Source organism: Anser anser (assembly GCF_964211835.1).
Source record: "Anser anser genome assembly, chromosome: 10".
Taxonomy (NCBI): domain Eukaryota; kingdom Metazoa; phylum Chordata; class Aves; order Anseriformes; family Anatidae; genus Anser; species Anser anser.
The window spans coordinates 20,248,648-20,266,601 of NC_139730.1; the positions used below are offsets into that span (position 1 = coordinate 20,248,648).

At 45.8% G+C, this 17,954-nt stretch overlaps 1 protein-coding gene across 1 annotated transcript in view; it reads right to left on the bottom strand.

The window, feature by feature from the left end:
- Positions 1–17,954, bottom strand: part of LEO1 (LEO1 homolog, Paf1/RNA polymerase II complex component) — a 94,974-nt gene that overhangs the window by 1,609 nt on the left and 75,411 nt on the right. Inside the window, exons 20-24 of the mRNA XM_083850041.1 lie at positions 17,145–17,403; positions 8,847–8,971; positions 8,017–8,322; positions 5,176–5,281; positions 4,132–5,064 (exon numbers count right to left, since the gene is read on the bottom strand). The gene's annotated coding sequence lies outside the window, so the exon portion shown is untranslated. The remainder of the gene's footprint in view (positions 1–4,131; positions 5,065–5,175; positions 5,282–8,016; positions 8,323–8,846; positions 8,972–17,144; positions 17,404–17,954) is intronic.

A 17,954-nucleotide genomic window follows, 5' to 3' on the forward strand; every position in this document is an offset into this window, starting at 1 on the left:
TACTACAAGCAGAAGAAACAAAAGGGGCACCTTACACGGCATGGCAAGTTTTGGCCAATTCCAGTCCAAGTCACTTGTATGTGACCGCAAGAACTATAGTGACACTGAATCACCTGATGTCCTACCTTCAATCTTAAATTAACACATTTTAGCTCTTCAACCAGCCCTCTAAATAAATGTAAAGGTTCTCCAAGCTATCCCATTAATTACATGGATGTATTCTCTTAAAACTGTGCTAACATTTCAGTGAAACAGCCAGGAACACGCAAAACAAGTTGCTACACACTGCCACAGTCCTAGCAGTACAGCAACCGATAAATTATTAACATTTTCTAAATAACGTCCTCTTAACTCACTAATCAGAATCGCATGCAGAAATAATAACAAAAAAGGCACACGGGGAAGCAACTAAGACTGCTTTAACACACCAACCACCACCACTCCTAGGGCTCAGGTCTGCCCACCACCCAGACACTCCATGCAACCACCTGGCTTGCATCTTCCTGCCCCAGCCACCCAGTGCCCGGGCGTGCACCTCCACGTGACAAAGCATGCGAGGAAGGAAAGGAAACATGCCATCCTCTGCTGGATTGTATTAAAAAAAAATAAATCACCAAATGCAGTTCTTCTGCACAAACTGTTAAGCTGTCCTCTGCTGTCTGGCCTCTTGATTTTTATTTTTTACATAGACACCTAAAATCATTTTCTCCTTCACATGCACCAATTTCAGGCTCACTCATATTGAGCTGTTGCCTGTACACTACTTTATTTCACTCCAAACCATTTTCTGTTTAATCCTCCCCCCCAAATTGTTACAGAAATTCCTTTTTGAAACTTACACATGCTTTAAATTTCATGCTGACTGGAGGTCCAAGGCCTCTGTCCAAACATCCTGCACTAAGTTGTATTTTATAACCTTAGGACTATCTACTACCAGTTTTATTCTCCCCCCTAATTAAGCCTATTGTTTCACACTGCTGATGTCTTCAATGTGCGGCAGTGCTACATCGCTTCGCACCAGTTGTGCGACACATATGGAACCTCTACTTAAGCTAGCTCTGCTAAACAACACGGGAACAGGCTCAAATACGTCCCACTGACTCATCAGCAGCAAGGAGCGAGATCTGCTCATCTCCTCACCACAGCTCAGCCGTTCCCGCAAACGCTGTGACGAAGCGATGGCAGCAGCAGTAGCAGCAGCAGGAGAGCAGTGATGCCATTATTGCCTCCCTCAAGGGAAAGGGAGTCAGGTCCCACTTCCTGAGGCAGGAGTCCTGATTTCTTGTTCCAAATCCCTGAAACGATGCATTTTTAATCATCGCCTTCTACTATGCCCTTCCACTAGATAACCACAAGTTAAGACATTTTCAGGAGGAATGTAATGATTTCTTAGCTTAATCATTCTGATTGGGAAAAATAACTGCTGGTAACATAATCTATAGCAGCCTTCGGTTTGACCCTATCCTGCTACAAACTTCCCACGCAACTAGGAGCAAGTGGCTTAATCCCAAAGCCACAAAAAGCGTGCCAAACGAGAGTCCTAGACAGATACACTACCTCAGGCAAGAGGGGTGAGGACAATTCAAAATTGTCCTAGTGGAAACGTCCCATTATTAGAACAACTGAAATTAAGATTCAGTAATTTGGGAGCGATCTTTCACTTACTGTGACTGAAAACACAACAGGTGTGCAGCAGGTTCATGCAGACCCTCGTCTAAACCAAAAAATACATTTCTGAACTAACCCAGCATGTTAACTACGCTTCCTACCATCTCATCTTGCACAGACAGCATTAAAGATATACCTCTCACCTGAAAGTTAGGCAGCTCACCTACCACAGCCCTTCAAACCCTGCAGATTAAACCTTTCCTTCAGCAGCTCTCGCAGCCCTGCTTGATTCGGGGCTGGTGAAGTGGCCGGACTTGTTTCCCCATCCAGAGTTAATAGCAAACAGACACTTCAGACAAATTGCTCTGTGGACCAGAAGTGGATAGGAAGGATGGAAAATAAGAAGTTAACCCTAAACTTTCTTTCGTTCAGATTAAAACCATAATTACTTAAAGGATAATTTACTAGAACAGATCAAGGTATTTTTCAAGCCAAAATAAGCTCAAAGTAAAAATCTTTTCTTCTTTGCATTTCATAGTCACTTTTAACTTTGGAAAATTATTATTTTTAAAAAAACAAACACACTCATACTTCAAAGAATGACACCAACACAAATAAACTTTATACATTTTCAGCTTAAACGTCAGTCATAGCTATCAGTCCAACTGCCTGTCTGAAAATAAACAAGAAATTAAAAAACCTGACAAACCCTTCCTCAGTTACATAATGTGCTCTAAAGGCCCGTAAACACATGATAGACTATATTATAAAAAAGGGGTTTTTAATCACCCTGATTTGTGCTGAATTGGCCATTCACCCAGGCACTGATGTTTTTGCTTAGATTATCTGTCACCTTTCCACAACTACCGCTTTTTTTTTTTTTCTAATGGTACTTTTATTCCTTCCTCCCACAAAGTTTAAGGAGGGAAACAAGAAGATATTCGTTTCTTAAGTGGTTTACAGCTATGCTTTTAAAACGGATCAGTTCCTGGCAGAGGGCGACAGAAGTGACCCACAGAAGGGCTGTCTTCTTTGAAATTACACCTAGTGCTGGCAGACACTGACACACATGACTAGCTTCACGCATTATGCAAGCAGCCGCCTGAATTCGTGCTAAACTTCTGCATGCGGATTTATCGCAGTTTTCAGGAAACAGGATGTACACTAAAACACAGTCAAGTACGAAATGTTTACTTTTTCCAAAATCCAAATAAGATGGAAAGATACAAGTTAATTCAATTATGCAGGCCACACAATGATCGAATCATTACTCACAAGAGAAAGACTAAGAGTGACTAATGACATGTTATACAACCTGTTAAGTGCTATCCCTTTGACTATAAAAATACGGGGCACAGGAGTTTTTTTTACAGCCCAGCCACGTTGCAGTCAGTAGGCAGCGTGAGTCATCGCCCGACCCACGACACTGCCGCTTCGCTGCAGCCTCCTACTTGCTCCCCACGCTGTTTAGGGAACTCTATGCTGGCAGCCGGCAAACGTTACTATGAGTTTATGAGTCTTCCGAAGGATCTGTAAAAGCACGAAAAATCCGCTCAGTTTCTCCTGCAACATAAACAGAAACGGTCCGGCCCTCCCTCGGGACGGTTCAATGGAAGCCACCACCACTGGTTACGAACACCGAAAACTGAGCCCCAGCTCCGTGCGGCCCTCCGGTCCTCGGCAGGCTGCTGCCCCGTGCCGTGCCACTGGACGGTTTTTAACCGGTCACGGGCGAATCAGAGACGGTGACCTTAAAAGCAAGGATTGAGTGCAAGGCCGAATGAAAGTTCCCATCCCGGACGCACAGCACACGCTTTCCGATCCTTATTACCCACCCGGAGCCCACCTGCGCTTCAAGCCAATGCTTTCCGGGACCTGTAACCGCTTTCTAACCGCACCACGCTATCACAATGTTCGGCATACACACATAAAAATGTAAAACTTGGCAGCAGCGCTCACGACAACACTTGCAGCGGCCACACGACGACGTGACGAGCGCAGTCCCTTCTCCCCGACACGACTAACTTGCGGCACAAAACCGGCCCTGAGGGCCCCCGGCAGCACCCCCCTCCGACCCGTCCCCAGCGCTCCGCCAGGTGCCCCCGGGCTGCCGGTCGGCCGTAGGACGAGCCCGGCGGGGCCGGGCCGGGCCCGGGGTCAGACGCCCCGAGCCGCCCCCCTCCAGCAGCCGCGCTCGGGCACGGGAGGCCCCGTCCGGCCGTGCGGTGCCGAGCCGCGGCGGCCCTACCTTCAAACGCCCTTCAGGGCGCGGCGCCGCCCGCTGCCCCCGGCCCCAGAACCGAGCGCGGCCGAGCCCGGCCCAGCCCCGGGAGGCGGCCGCCAGCCGGGGGCAGCTCCTGCCCGCTGCCCGCCGCCGCACTGCGGAGGGGCCGGGAGCGGAGCGCAGCGGGGCCGGCGGGAGGGAACAAAGCGCCTTTGTGCGGCGGGGCCCGGCCCGAGCCCCGCTCCCTGCCCTGCCCCGCCGCCCCCCTCGCTCGCCTCGCCTCGCCCCGCCGCACTCACGGGCCTTCCCAGGCTCATCGGGGGCTGCGCTGCTCACACGGCCGGGCCCCACGGCCCCGCCACCGGCTCCCGCCCGGCGCCTGCCCGCCTCGTCGCAGTCGCCGCCGCCGCCGCAGCCGCCGCCATGTAACCCGGCGCGGAGGGCAGGGAGGGGCCGGGCCGCCGCCGGCTCCGCCTCGCCGGGCGGGGCGCGACCGTTGCCGGGCGGCGGGGACGGGCCAGAGGGGTCCCGGCGCGGGGGGAGGCGAGGCCCGGGCCCGGCCTCCTGCTTGCTGCCCCCTGCCCGCGGGGCGGGCGAGCCTGGCGCGGCACCCTCGGTCCCGCCGAGCTCGGCCAACGCCTCGGAAAGCAGGTCTCGGTGCCCCGTGCTGCGTGGCCCAGCCGAACGCTGCAGCTCCGCTCGCACCGGAGGCCTGCAGACATCAGGAGCGTTCCACCAACGCTTCGTTAATGCTCCGGGCGTCGATTACAGTCGCCTCTCCCTCCTTCTGTTGAGCTCTGCTCCCTGCCGGCAGCCTCCCTGGGCTCACGCCTCGGTTTTTGCGATAGGTGTTCGGCCCGAGCCCTGGAAGCATCGCTGGGCAAAGCTCGGGTTGGTAGGTTCAGCATCTCCCTTGTGGAAACGAGGCACAGCGAAAGAAAACCCAAGCACAGAGAAGGGAGCGGGGATGCCAGCTTTCTGCTGGTAACCCTTGTCTCCAGCAGCAGGCACAGGTTCTGTGGCAGTCCGGGCGAGGAAGAGGAGCAGAACTGGAGCTTTGTGCCTCCCTCTGCTGCCATCCAGACAGCAGCATCCAATTGACCCTTTCAGTTTTAAATCACAGAACTTGTTTTCTTTTTGTTTTTGATTTTAATAAATGTGCTGCCATACTGCTCCAACTCAGTAAGAAAAGTCTCCCAGCAGTAACAGATGCAGGCAGAATCCGCATTGTTCTGTGGAGTAAGTTAGAAAGGGAAGAAAAATAAAACCCAGTTCCTTAGCACTTCAATAGCCTGATGCCTGACAAAGAGGTGGCTTGGGGCACAATCCCAAGGCATTTGTACCTGAAAAGAAAATAGCGATCTACAGATGAGGCTGCCAGAGGCCTGCAAGTCTGCTGTGGGTGCAGCGCAGCTTCTTGTCACAGCTCTTGTAGGACAACGCATGTGCCTGCAACAGCAATCCCCGGTCACCTCGGCCCTCCAATGCCGGTCACAGCCCTGCTCTCTGGCTCTTTCAAGCCAATTAAAATGAAGGGCTCTACAGAATTATTTTTTTTTAAGAGCATGAGGGCAGAAATGTAGGGGGAAAGAGTTGAAAAGAAAGAAAAACTATCGACAGCCCCAACCTTTGCTGTCCACCAAGCAGGAACATGGAGCAACATGAGGTACAACCAGCTACCAGTTTGCTGTGGCCTCAACCTACAGTGTTACCCCTCTTCATCTGCCCAGGGAAAACCAGGAAGGAAAACTCTGGCATAGCCCCGCTGGCACTGCTACCGCTGCTCAACTGCATGAAGACGTTTGCTCCCTGAACAGCTGTGTCCAGTCTTACTGGGAGTGAGAGAAGAGGGGATGTTTGATAATTCAGTACAGTACGAGTACCATACACACAGGAGTCAGCAGACAAACTGTCACTGTACATTGCAATATTTGCTAATTTATAGGCACCCAAATATGCTGCCAACAGTGGAGAAAAGTAAGAAACGAAGTTGCAGCTCCTGGCCACCCAGCAGAACAGTGCTGGAAGATTGCAGCACTGGCTGCTCCAGAAGGCCTGTATTTAAACACAGTCTATAAAAAAACTGCAAGAGTGCTTATTTGGAAGAGGTGATGTTAGGACAGCAATGAGAGCCAAGCCACAAAGGAGAATTTACTTGCATTAAAGGAAGAGATTTGGGACTCAAAAAAGGCAGGAGCAGCAGTGGTTGTATGTCTAAAAGCCAGAGCTATTTACTTAATTAAAGAATCCTTCCACCCATACAAAGTATTTTCTTTATGAGAGACAAAAATTTCAGCTGATCCTATGGTACTGCAGTAAGAAAAAAAAAGCTAAAAGAAAAAAAAGGTAACACGCTCACTCATAAATCTCACATAGTCCAGATGTATCACTGTTTTTCTGGGATCCTAATTAATAAACCAAGATCTTTTTTTCCCCCAACATTATTCTCTGCCATTCGAAGAGCATAGTCTGTGCAAGGAGCTTGTGAATGAGGTCTTTCAGTCTAGAGGAAAATCATGCTGCAAGGGACTGGCACAGGAATGGTGCTTGTTTTCAGCCTCACTACTTACAGAATCATCATGCACATGATTTAAGAGTTGCTCAGAATTTAATTGTGTGTCATGTTGCAGTTTATAGCTATCTAATCCAGCAAAATTGCTAATCCATACCCAGATTTCTTATAGCCTATTGATTAGGTTGTAAATTACTGTGTCAAATTGTTTCCCCATTTCCCCATATGAACACAGTTGTGTAGCTCGTAGATGATACATGACGCCATCCTGTTCAAAAACATTTGCAGATATTAACTGTCATTAAAATGCAGAGTAAGAAAAGAACTGGTCTTAGAAGGCCATAAAGCCCAGCAATTAAAAAATAATTAGAACTGAAGCAATGAGTCATTTATTAGATCCAAATTCAAAAAGATCAAACAGCAAATTCCAGTGTAATATTTCAGTCCAAGTATGAATCATTACTTGTGGCATAAAAGGGAATGAAGTATTTTTTTTTAAGTAGCCACACCCATTACGATTGGCAAGGGAAGAAAGATTTTGACAAGACTTAAAAAGGTTGCCCAAGGTGACTTGGCTGCTCCAAGCTTTTGTCTCAGTTTCACTGCTTCACAGAGCTTTGCTGTGGGAAATCACTGTTTTCTGGGCCTATACAGCACTCTGTGATGATCCCAGGTATTTTCAGAAGAGGCTGAAGTTTAACCCTGTAGCTCACACTGAGCAGACTCCTCTCTCAATGAAGGTGTCTCTGGTGACACCTGACTGATGCACCACAGGTCCTGTGGGGTCGGCTCCCAGGCAGCCAAATTTGTCAGGACAGATGGGGAGAGTCCAAAAGCACATGATACTGGAGGAACTGCTGGCACTGTGACCCATACGTCCTGCTGGAGGCAGGGACAGCTGCCTCTGCCAGCAGATGGTTTTAAGGACTGACCACGTTTCTTACCATAGCCTAGGATGCATTTTGCATGGGCATGGGGTTGGGTTTGGAGAGAAAATCCAATTTAGCAAAAGAAAATGGGGAGGGCTTTGAGAAACGTGGTTACTGCTGCCTCCTTGGCCTATTCCTGCATACCTGCACTCTGCAAGGGTGACCAGGCCCCTAAATGTGGTTTGGTTTTCCTGGCAGAGCTCTCAGGATTTTTGTAATAGTTTGTTTGGGTCTTCTTTAACTGCTGCCTTCTCCAAGTAGCCTAGTTCTCTGCAGGTGCTAAGCAAAGTCCTTACAAACCACTTGCTCTGCCAGGTTAGTTTCATGCTGCTGGCATACAGCACAGAAGTCCAGTTACCATCAGGTTTCACTGACAAGCCAGCAGCTCAGGTGGCTTCATTTCTTGGGCACCTCCATTCTGTGGGATAGGTCAGACTGCACCTTTCCATACTGGATGCAGTGGTTTTGTTTGTTGTTTGTTTTGTTGTTGTTTTGTTTTGTTTGTTTTTTACACAAACACATTTTCCTAATGAACACACTCTGGGTTTGCTGACTTTAATTCTTTCCCAATAGATTTTAAAGTCAACTTCATGCCAACATTATTAGCAGTTAACCACACAAAAGTCATCATCTTAAAATATTTTACCAAAATTTTGTGTCAAAATTCTTTCATAGTTAAACTCTGCTTGACAATAGCCAAAACTATCTTGCACAGACAGCATGCTATCACCTCGTGTACTCACTTGGTAGAACTGAGTTTGCTGGAGCAAGCTTTGTACCCATCTACAGTTTGATCAGGAAGGAAGATATGAGAGCATTAGGGGACTTAGAAGAAAGGAAAAAGGCAAACCCTAAGATCTTCATCCCTGTGTGAAACAATAGAAAAAATGGAAAAGAGCAGACTATTAACAAAGAGACCAATGCAAACCAAAGGTAGCAACGGACAAAGGGCAAATGAAGGTGGAGAAAGAAAGTCACTCACAGAAAATGTTTAACTTTGAGGTTGGAAATAAATGGGTTCTGTGACATACTTTGGAAATTCTGTGATTCTGCAGGAAAAAAAAAAAGTCATTAAAAACTAAAACAGAACAAGTCATTCTTCCCCCTTGGTAGGACGTCAGCAATCTAGGACATTACGGTACAGCTTAGCTGCATGCAGACTTCCCTCTTAATAGCTCACATTTTTATTAAGACAGGCAATTCTGTTGCCTACTTTTTCTGTGTCTTCACCAATATTTAGCACATGGATAGAGCAGCTGCCTAAAGCAGAAGTTTGCAAAGCCCTGGCAATATTGGAAGATGAAGAAATCTTAGAAAATTTGCCTTGTAGCTGGGTCATCACTGAAAGTGGCAGCCTCAGTGTGTGAAATTCACTTGCAAATTCACCGGAGCTCTCCCAGATTTCTCTGCATTTTTTTAAATTTCTTGTTATCTAACTTTGCATAGAGGTAGCTATCAGTATGCACAGAATAGTAAACAGATAGAAAAATTTACCAAGGTAGGCAATGAAGGCCATAGGAAACCAAAGCATGTGTTAGGTTTAATGACATTTTAAAGGATGACTAGTACCAACATTTTCATGCTTGGGTGCTCCAAGTGATCTGCATTTCTTCTAACTTCCCAGCGCAGGACACAGGAGTTGTGCTGTAGTGATGCTGTAGATCCTGTCAGTTGGTGAATCTACAGCTGAAAAATATTCTACAGAAAGCAGAACAGAACTGTTGTGACAAGGCAAAGCATAGGATGAAGCAGAAACAAGAAACATCAAATGTTGGTGTCTTTTTCAGCATTTCAGGTACAAGGGAATTGTGTGTGACAGTCCTCCCCCATTCGGTTCTGCCTCTTCTGACTGCACTAAGGCGCTGCTCTGAGCCCCACATCCAACATCTCAAGTTTAGAAGCAGTTTAGAGAACATGTCTGCTTGCAGAAGTGGCACCAAAGCAGTTGTCTAGGGCTTCTCTGTGCTAGTTATTGCACTGGATGCAGTGCTGCTGTCATGGTAAGGAAGCATTTAAATAACATCTGTACAGTAGTATATCTGTAATACCTTGGGTACTCCAGAGTGGAGAGATGCCCTGGAAGCAGGGTGGGGTGATCTCTGCAAAAACAAAATGCATTTGTTTTTGGATAGCTACTGGAAAATATTCCAGCTCTTGAGCAGAAGTTATAAGGGTCTGAAGATGGATTTATGTAGAAGAATTATATCTCATTCTAGAAATACTGCATTTAACTGTAGAACTATACATATGTTCATGCAGAACTATTCTTGTTCATTCCTATAGAACAGTAAGCCTTCCTACATGAAGCATTTTGCAGCATTTTAATTGCTCTTGCATTGCAGAGATAAAGCCTCTGCTGTGCAATTGTAAATACAGCTGGTGCTGCAGTGCTCGTCATTTACAGAGAAAAAAATCACACTAACATTTGCTAACATTTTCACCAACACCAGAATCTTCTTGAAATACATTTACAAGGGGCAAAGCTCAATACAAATACACGTGCAGCAGTTGATATGCTTCTTTCAGCCTGAGGCTACATGACTTTTACATATCAAATAGCAACAAAAGCTATCTGTGAGCTCATAAGGGGAGAAAGGAGGTGCAGGGAGTGAGTTGAGACATTTCAAACACTTCCAAAGATTGCTTTGCGATAAACTGCACATGGACTGGTGCACAACCAGGAACAAATCTTTGTCAGCGATCAAGAAGAGACCTGGTGCTGCCAGGAGACCTTTGGGGACTGGAAAAGCAGTACTAATTGGTCGTATTGAAGGAGTCTCAGACCTCTACTGCTGCTTAGCTTTACCTCCTGCAGGGGCCTTCATGACTGGGATGTGGACTCAAATCCAGCCTAGGCTACCCGAGTCACAGTGGTACTTCAGTGAAAACGGGATAAAACAAGCTGGATTTTGAGGCACATGAAGAAATAGTATCTTTGCAACTAATTCATGACCTCTCAGGCAGAGACACCTTCCATTCACTTTGCCCTGCACACAGCGGTGCCCATGCCCAAAGCTCATGGGTGCAACTGTTTGACAAGTAAAAGCGTACTGGATGGTGAAAGATCAACAGGCAAGAAGCACTGTGCCTGCCAGCAGGGTCGAGGCAGGCGGGTGGGCAGCTGATGAGAGTGCTGCTGCTCAGGGTTGGCTGTGGCCAACACTCTTTTTCAGCATTCCTGAAATAGCACTTATCATCAGCAGCATATCCACTTGGAAGCACGCTGCTCCTCTGAGTGCCTCCTACTGCCGCTGTCAGACTCCTACCCCAGCCAGTCTCTTGAAGCCAGAGAGAGAGAAAACCCAAGTGTCATCAGCAGTGCTAATTACCTTCTTGTCTTTTTTTTTTTTCCCCTTCAGTGGATATCAGAAGTGTGGGAACTTTTTATAGAAAATCTACCATCAAGTTAGATGGCAAATATTCAGCATCGCAAAAGCTAACCTAAGTTGCTTTTGTTACATCTTCAGACATCAAAACCCAAAGGTTTTATTTTAATAATAGAGAGCTCTGGAATCAGCTTCTGTACCTTAATATTCCATAACTTTTTTTCAGTACACATTGCATTATCTATTTCTAAAGGTTTTCACTATAACTATATGGGATTATTTATTTCCCCACATTCTCCAGCCACATTATACCTTAACTTTCATTATGATTTTCTAGGATATTTCAGATTTTCTCACCAGTTTTCAGACACTTGCTGTGAAGGAACACATTTCTGAACTATTTGCTTTCTCATGAAAACTGGGTTTTGCCGTGTGCCAGAATCAGCAGACGTTTTATAAATAGCTTTGGACAGATGACAGGAAATGATGCAAGATCTCAGTCCACTCCACAGAGGGCAACTGTCTGTAGTGCTCAGGAAAGAGGGACTTGTACCATTGACTACTACACAGAAAAAAAGATAAATAATAATGCCCAGAAGCATCATTTACAGCAGAGGGTATCAGGCTTATGAAACACAAGATCTCTAGGCACATTACAGCTCAAGCAAAAAATAGACTTGCTTGCAACAATACTACAATGAAAAACAGGAAAAATAATTTTTCCTTTGAAGAGGAAAAACTGAGCAGAATTGTCTAAACTTGCTTTGTCTTTTACTGTCGAGAAGGAGCTTTCCCCTCCTTACATGCTATTAGTGCCAGCACACGCACTGGAGATCCTCCAGACTCTGACTGATGCCAAACAGTGGGATCATCTTCTTACCCCAGCATTTCCCAGCAGCTTCAGCAAAGTCTCTTCCAACTCAAACTGCTTTAAATGGGCTCCAATAATAGCTGCTCGGAGGTTAATCTTTATCTATTCATTTGACCCCAAGTACTATCTGTTCCTCTTTGCGATAGTAGCACAGAACAGAGAAGCAATTCCCTGTCTCATTTTGTTCCTATCAGCCTTCGTGAAGGTAAAGCCCAATGATTTATTCCCAAATAAAGCATTTATTTGGAATAGAGGCAAACTCTCAGCTCTCTTAAGTCCATGGCAGAGCTCTCAGCAGATTTAACCGCAGCTCAGCAACTGCAGCCTTCCCCCCAGCGCCTCACTGCCAAGGTGCTCCTCTTCCTAGCACCAGCAAACAGCCCACTCCTCGCCACGCTTTCGCACCACCAGTGACTGAACGGCGTGCTGTACACAGAAGACTACAAGCAGCAGTGATAAACAGTGCACCTCCCACGTCTGTGACCCCCATGTTCCCACACCGGAGCTGAGCACCGTGCAGGGCCAGGAGAGCTGGCCTCAAAGAGGCCACGAAACAGTCTCCGTTCTGCACCAGGCACTACAAGTGCAGGAGTGTGTATATAACACAGCTCTGCCCAGAGGCATCATCACAACCACCCGCCGCTGCTCCTCCTGCAGACCTGGCATCAGGCATGCTAGCCTGAGACTTCTGCAGGTATTTTTCTTCAACAAAGAATTACATATTTGACCCTTCTCATGGCCATACCTCAGAGGCCTACTGCTTTCAGAGGTGGAGAGTCTCTACTCGTTGTTTCTTACCTATCTGTTCTCCCTATCTATGAAAGGAGTAAAGAATACATGATGCATTTTTTAAGCTTTTGTACTGAGCAGCTGATTTTACCAATGCTCTAAATTTATACAACTCTAAAGAAGAACTTGATTTTTTTTTTCCATTGGAGGCATTAAATTTGACTGATTTTTTGTTATTTCTGAAATATTACCTCTATCAGAAGTATGACAAACAGTGTTGAAATTGGGCCATCCCAAACCTTCTCCATTAAAGGCTGTGCAAACAGAAACAGAATACATCTGCATGGGTATAAATTCCAGTAAGTAAAAGCAAATCCACTTGTTAGTGGGTGTTCACACACTGTGTGCGCGTGTACGAGAGAAAAAGAGATTGAGAGAGTAAAAGAGAAGGTGGCCAAGGCTGCCAGCCTTTGCAAAGCTCAGTGCGAATGCCAGTGCCGGAGATCCAACTGTCCTTAATGATCACAAGCATATAAAAACAAAACAAACCAAAACAAGAACACCTGTAACTTTAAACCCAGACTTTGTTCTTTTCTGTGCTCGGAAAAGAAGACATGTATATCTTTTTTTGTTTCTTGACCTCTGAGAAAACGTGTCCACATGCCTATTCATTGAACTGCTAAAGAGCCTGCTCCACAAAGACACACTTTTCTTGTACAGAGCTAATACAGACTGCTCAGAAATACCTCCACAGGACACCCAGTGCTAAGAAGTCACCAAGAACCAGCTCGGAGTAGAGAAAGTTATCTAGTATAGGTAAATATTTCGCTGTATCATTATGCCTGCAGGTCCTTTCATGATCTGAGTAGCAAGATTGACTTTGCAAGTGAGCTGGAATTAAGAAAGATTAAAACAGGTAGAGAAACCCTCCACTTTCCAGTGTATCAGCATTCTCTTATCTCCAGCATTGAAAACTCTAAACAGATTTCAATTACATTTGGTCCAAGGCTGTTAAAACCAAAACTTAACATGTACATCTAAAGCTGTATTTAGTGGCAAGGGAAAAATATTCTGCCCTCATTCTCTGCGTTTTATCAAACACTGGAGAAGCATTTAATCCTTAGTTAAAATCAATTACTGATAAGCCTATTTTAGTAAACAGAAAAGTTGCTAGCCATTATCTCACATTTCTTCTTATTGTTTAATCTAGACACTCCCAAAACAAAAGCATGAGAGATGATTCAAAGAAGCAGAGTTTCAACCTTTGGACCAGCTGTAATTGCAATACTTCGTTCTCATGATTGCTGCAATTCAACAGACCTTGGTGTCATCACATATGTGCCCTGTGACACTGTACCGGGTGACAGCAAGAGCTGTATTATAGTCTGTATGTCTGATGTCCCCAGCAGGTCATGGTGCTACAAACCAGCTGGAAGACCAGTTTCTGTTCCCTTGCATCCACTATCATGGAGGATAGGTGTGCAAGTCCATTCACTTGTGCTCAGTAGTGGTAGAATATTTGTGACAAGGTCAGGCTACACAGTGGGGGATTCCACTTGGTCACCCAAAGCAATGAACAATTAGGCTTCAGCCACCAGACAACAGTGGCAAAACTCTTCCTGGCAGCCTGTGCCTTGAAAATAGCAGCCCATAGGGACAGACTGCAGCCTACAAACCTCTAAGCTTTTCTTTGTTGCTTACTTCTCCAAAACGGACAGCCTCTCTAGCTACAGACTCCTGGAAAAGTCATCCCAGAAGCCAAGGATGGACACAAGTCTCATCTCTTGCCATCAGAGTTGAACCATCCTGGCAGGGCTGGACAAGGAGTCTCACTGCTGCTGCCCCAACCATGCCGCTCCAACAGCAACCCCAAGGAGGACTGAGGAATCTGAACCCCTCTGGCATACATACACATTTGCTGTTTTCCCCCTCAACCCAGCACAGGTTTCAAGATGTCAGCTATTCATTTTCTCATGACAGATTACCCAAGCTGGTATTTCCACAGCTGCATGGACTATCTAAATAATTGAGAAAAATGAGATTATTATGGTCTGTGATAATACCCCCGTTTAAATAATTAAGGCAATTCATTTGCTCGTAGTAAAAATTATTCAAGGACTATATGTACAATTTGCGATCAAAGTACTACCATGTACCCAGTGTTTATCATCCTGGGTCCAATGATACTTGTTAGTAAACAACACAGATGTAATCATTGATAGGAGGAATGGTAAATCAGTGGCAAGGCTTCAACAGTCCATTGTCAGGTTGGAAAACTTCAACCAAGAACCTGCAGTAACTGCTGAAATCAAATGAAACAGCAGGGCAGTAACAGAAACTTTTGAACCTTTTTACACAAAGGAGCAAGAAAAATTATCTTCCTGATTGCTGTAATGTTTCAGATAGCAGGAGAACATGGGAATATGGGCCTTAATGTCAGCTAGTAAAGTTCTCTGACCTTTCAAGGGAGCTATATCAGCCCTGACAATCAGTAATCAGAAAAAGCTCTATCTGCTCTGGCACAGGTTGACTGCACGAGCAGATACTCCTTTTTCTTCTTGCAAGTGCTCAGTGCTCTGCTCCATTCGTTGCACAAGACAGATAGTGCTCACCTGATTAGCAGTAATTGGATACCAAGAAAAATAAAATCCATGTACTGCCCTATGTCTTATTCATCACGTATTGTCCTCGTCTGAGGACAGAACCACAGAAGAATTTTTTACTTTACAGGGTTTAAGGGCTCTGCAAATACCCATTAATTTAGTTTCTTCAATCTTCACGGCTACCAGGATATTATCGTTTCCACTTCCCTGAAGTGAGTCACAAAGATCAGGGTCACAGTAGCCTTTAATAGCAGATGCACAATTTGAGATTCCTAGAACATTTCAAAGTGATTGGTACTTTATTCCACCATTCAGCTTTTCAAAGTGATTGGTACTTCTTCTACCACTTGCAGATCCCAGAAGCTCTGAATTCTCAGCTTTTTGCAGATTATTCTAGACTCTGTCCAGGATGTTGGATTTTCCACCACTGGAACATTCCCAAGAAGCTAAGTTTGCACACCCTCCATGCCAGCCTCTTCACTCCCTTTCAGCCACTCAACTAATTTCTCCCAGTCTCCTCCCATCTCCCAGTCAATTCCCAGGTTCTATTTGCTTTTCTCCTTTCCAATTCAAATTTCATTTTTACAAGGTTTTTTTTTTTTCTTCCCAGCCTGTTCCTTAAAAATTCCATACCCATTCAGTCCTTTTTTCTTCTGCTTGTGAGCCAGGCGCTGCCTCTAGCTTCTCACCTTGAGCCAATAGAAGCCATTAAAAGCTGTGCATGGGAGGAACAGTCCGCTTATGTTCAATTAAGGAGCCCAAACCCAACACAGCCTGCAGCAGTCCATGGATTGCAGTCACAGGAAAATTCCAGTTCAGAAGTTAGCTCGGCTGGAGCACGCCCAGTACTGACAGACTGCTTGGGGAATTTATCTGCTACCACATCTATCCAGTCTACAAAACCTAAGGTCTCCAGTTCAAAGACATCAGGCAATTTTCCACAAAGATAAAACAAGCATCTTTGATTCCAGATTTTAAGAGTGTGCTCCTGTCGTAGCACAGGCAGGGGACTTTTAAAGACTTTTTGTTCACCTGCTTTAAAGGTAAGACAAAATCAGTGCTCTCCTCCAAACCAGCTCTTGTAAAATGACAAAGCATTTGAGCTAAATTTCCCAGCAAAGTTCAGATTTGGAAACATACCTGGCACAAAACCTTTCCATAGAAAGAGTTAGCAGTCAGCAAAGTCGTGTCTATCAAAAAAGAGCAAGCACTGGGGGCACTAAGGCAGTCCTAACACGGGAGCTCCCCAGCCTCACCAGAGCCAGCAAGTGGCTGCAGGTGCAATGTTCTGCTTAGCCATGCCGCTGCCCTACAGCTGCTCCCCACACGTGTACCTGCTCCCCATCATTTCTCTTTGTGGGCAAAGGGACAGACGCACACACAGCTTCTTCTCCACCTTGCCCAGACACCCAACACAGGCTGCATTGCACTTCCAGGTGGCCTTTTCCTGACATGTCCCGGGGGCTGGAAAGCCACTAGCCGTGTTGAGAAAGGTGGTGGTATGAGGGCCTTCCTACACAGGGACACATTAGGGCTAAAAAAAGGTGGGTTGGAGAGAGTTTCTGAGACCGAAGGAGCACTGTTGGTGTGCTCTCCATGGGTTGGTGAGAGGTGGCTGGGGGTACAGGGAAGACTGCACAGTGGCATTGAGCTTTCGCCACTGGGGCTGTGGAGGGCCCTATTCAATGTGTCCTATCATGTTCTGTTCGATACAATTATTCCATGATTCTATGAAATAATCTCCAGTATCAGCTTCTCCATAATCTCAGCTTTTGGCTGGCTGCAGGAACAGACTGAAACCAGATGTGACTGAGCTCAGGGGATGGGAAGAGAAGTGGCAGGAAACATTAGCCTGCCTTTGTAATGGTTACAGAGGCTGTACTTTCTTATTATTTCCATGCTATCATACATGACAAGCACTTCAAGACTCCCCTCCTGTCCCCTCAATCCTATTACGAAAAGCTAGATTTCACAAAGCTGTTTTCCAACATGTCAAATTCAGGTTTTGTGGCTCACTTTGACAGTTTTACGAAGACAGCATTAACTCCTGACTGAGCATAAGCAAGCAGGTCACTGAGGTGAAGAGCACAACTCAGTGTCTTGATGCCTTGCCTGGATTACAGGCACAGCTCAGAGCCCAGCAGAGGCTGTTCCAGCTCCCTGTCCTTCAGTGGCAGGTCTGGGCCTGGGACCTTTACCGAGTTATGGGCATGAGCAAAAGATCCTGAAATGAGACAGCTCCATCCTGCTGCTCCTGCTCGCACAGGCTGGGGCCACAGCACAGCCGTGAGCTCACCGGATCCCACACCACTGCCACCCTGCAGGACTTTGCCTGGGCTCACCTGGTGCTGGCAGCTGGGCACCCACTGCAGCTTCAGCATCTCACCTGAAGGAGGTACACAAGCTGCTTGTGATCCTTCAGCAAAACACTGAGAGCTGTCACAGGCAGAAGCCTAGGAAATATGTCCTCAAATCCACCTGTGTCTTCTTTAAAACAAATATTTATGCTGCTGGTCGTGGCAAAGAGCAGTCGCTGCCCCCAGACTACCTTCAGTTATCTTTTCCCACGTGCAGAGATGAAGCGCTGACACTCCTCTCCCTCTGCAGAGAAAACACAGCATTTGCAGTAACGAAGCTATGCTTATATAAGCTTCAGAGAATGCCAAGTTGAATGTCTGACAGAGGAAAAACTTCTGCTAAAAATATATTTTTTCTCTTTTGCAGAGATCTAATCTATCTTCGATGCATTCCTGACCTTCAGAAAGTATTTCCATCTCACACATTAAGTATAGCAATCCTCTTAACAAGGGAACATTTTGTTAGAGCTTTAAATTGTGTTACGTAAATTATTTGTAGTTCTGACAGCAGGTTTCTCTTCCGTCCGTGAGCACGGTTGTTATGAGATTGCTACAAGGTTCATTTGCAATCACGGCAGATAATCATCTGAAGGGACTCTTTGTAATGGGATCTTATCTAGAGATACGCTACAAGTTTAATAAGATATAGGTTTTTTTTTCCCCTATTAAAGCAACATATTTGTCAAATAATTTGCAACACCTTCACTTCACAAGAATTAAAAACAAACAAACAAACAAAAAAACCAAAACACCATGATGTGAATTGTAAGTTAAAGAAAATAAAAATCATTTCCG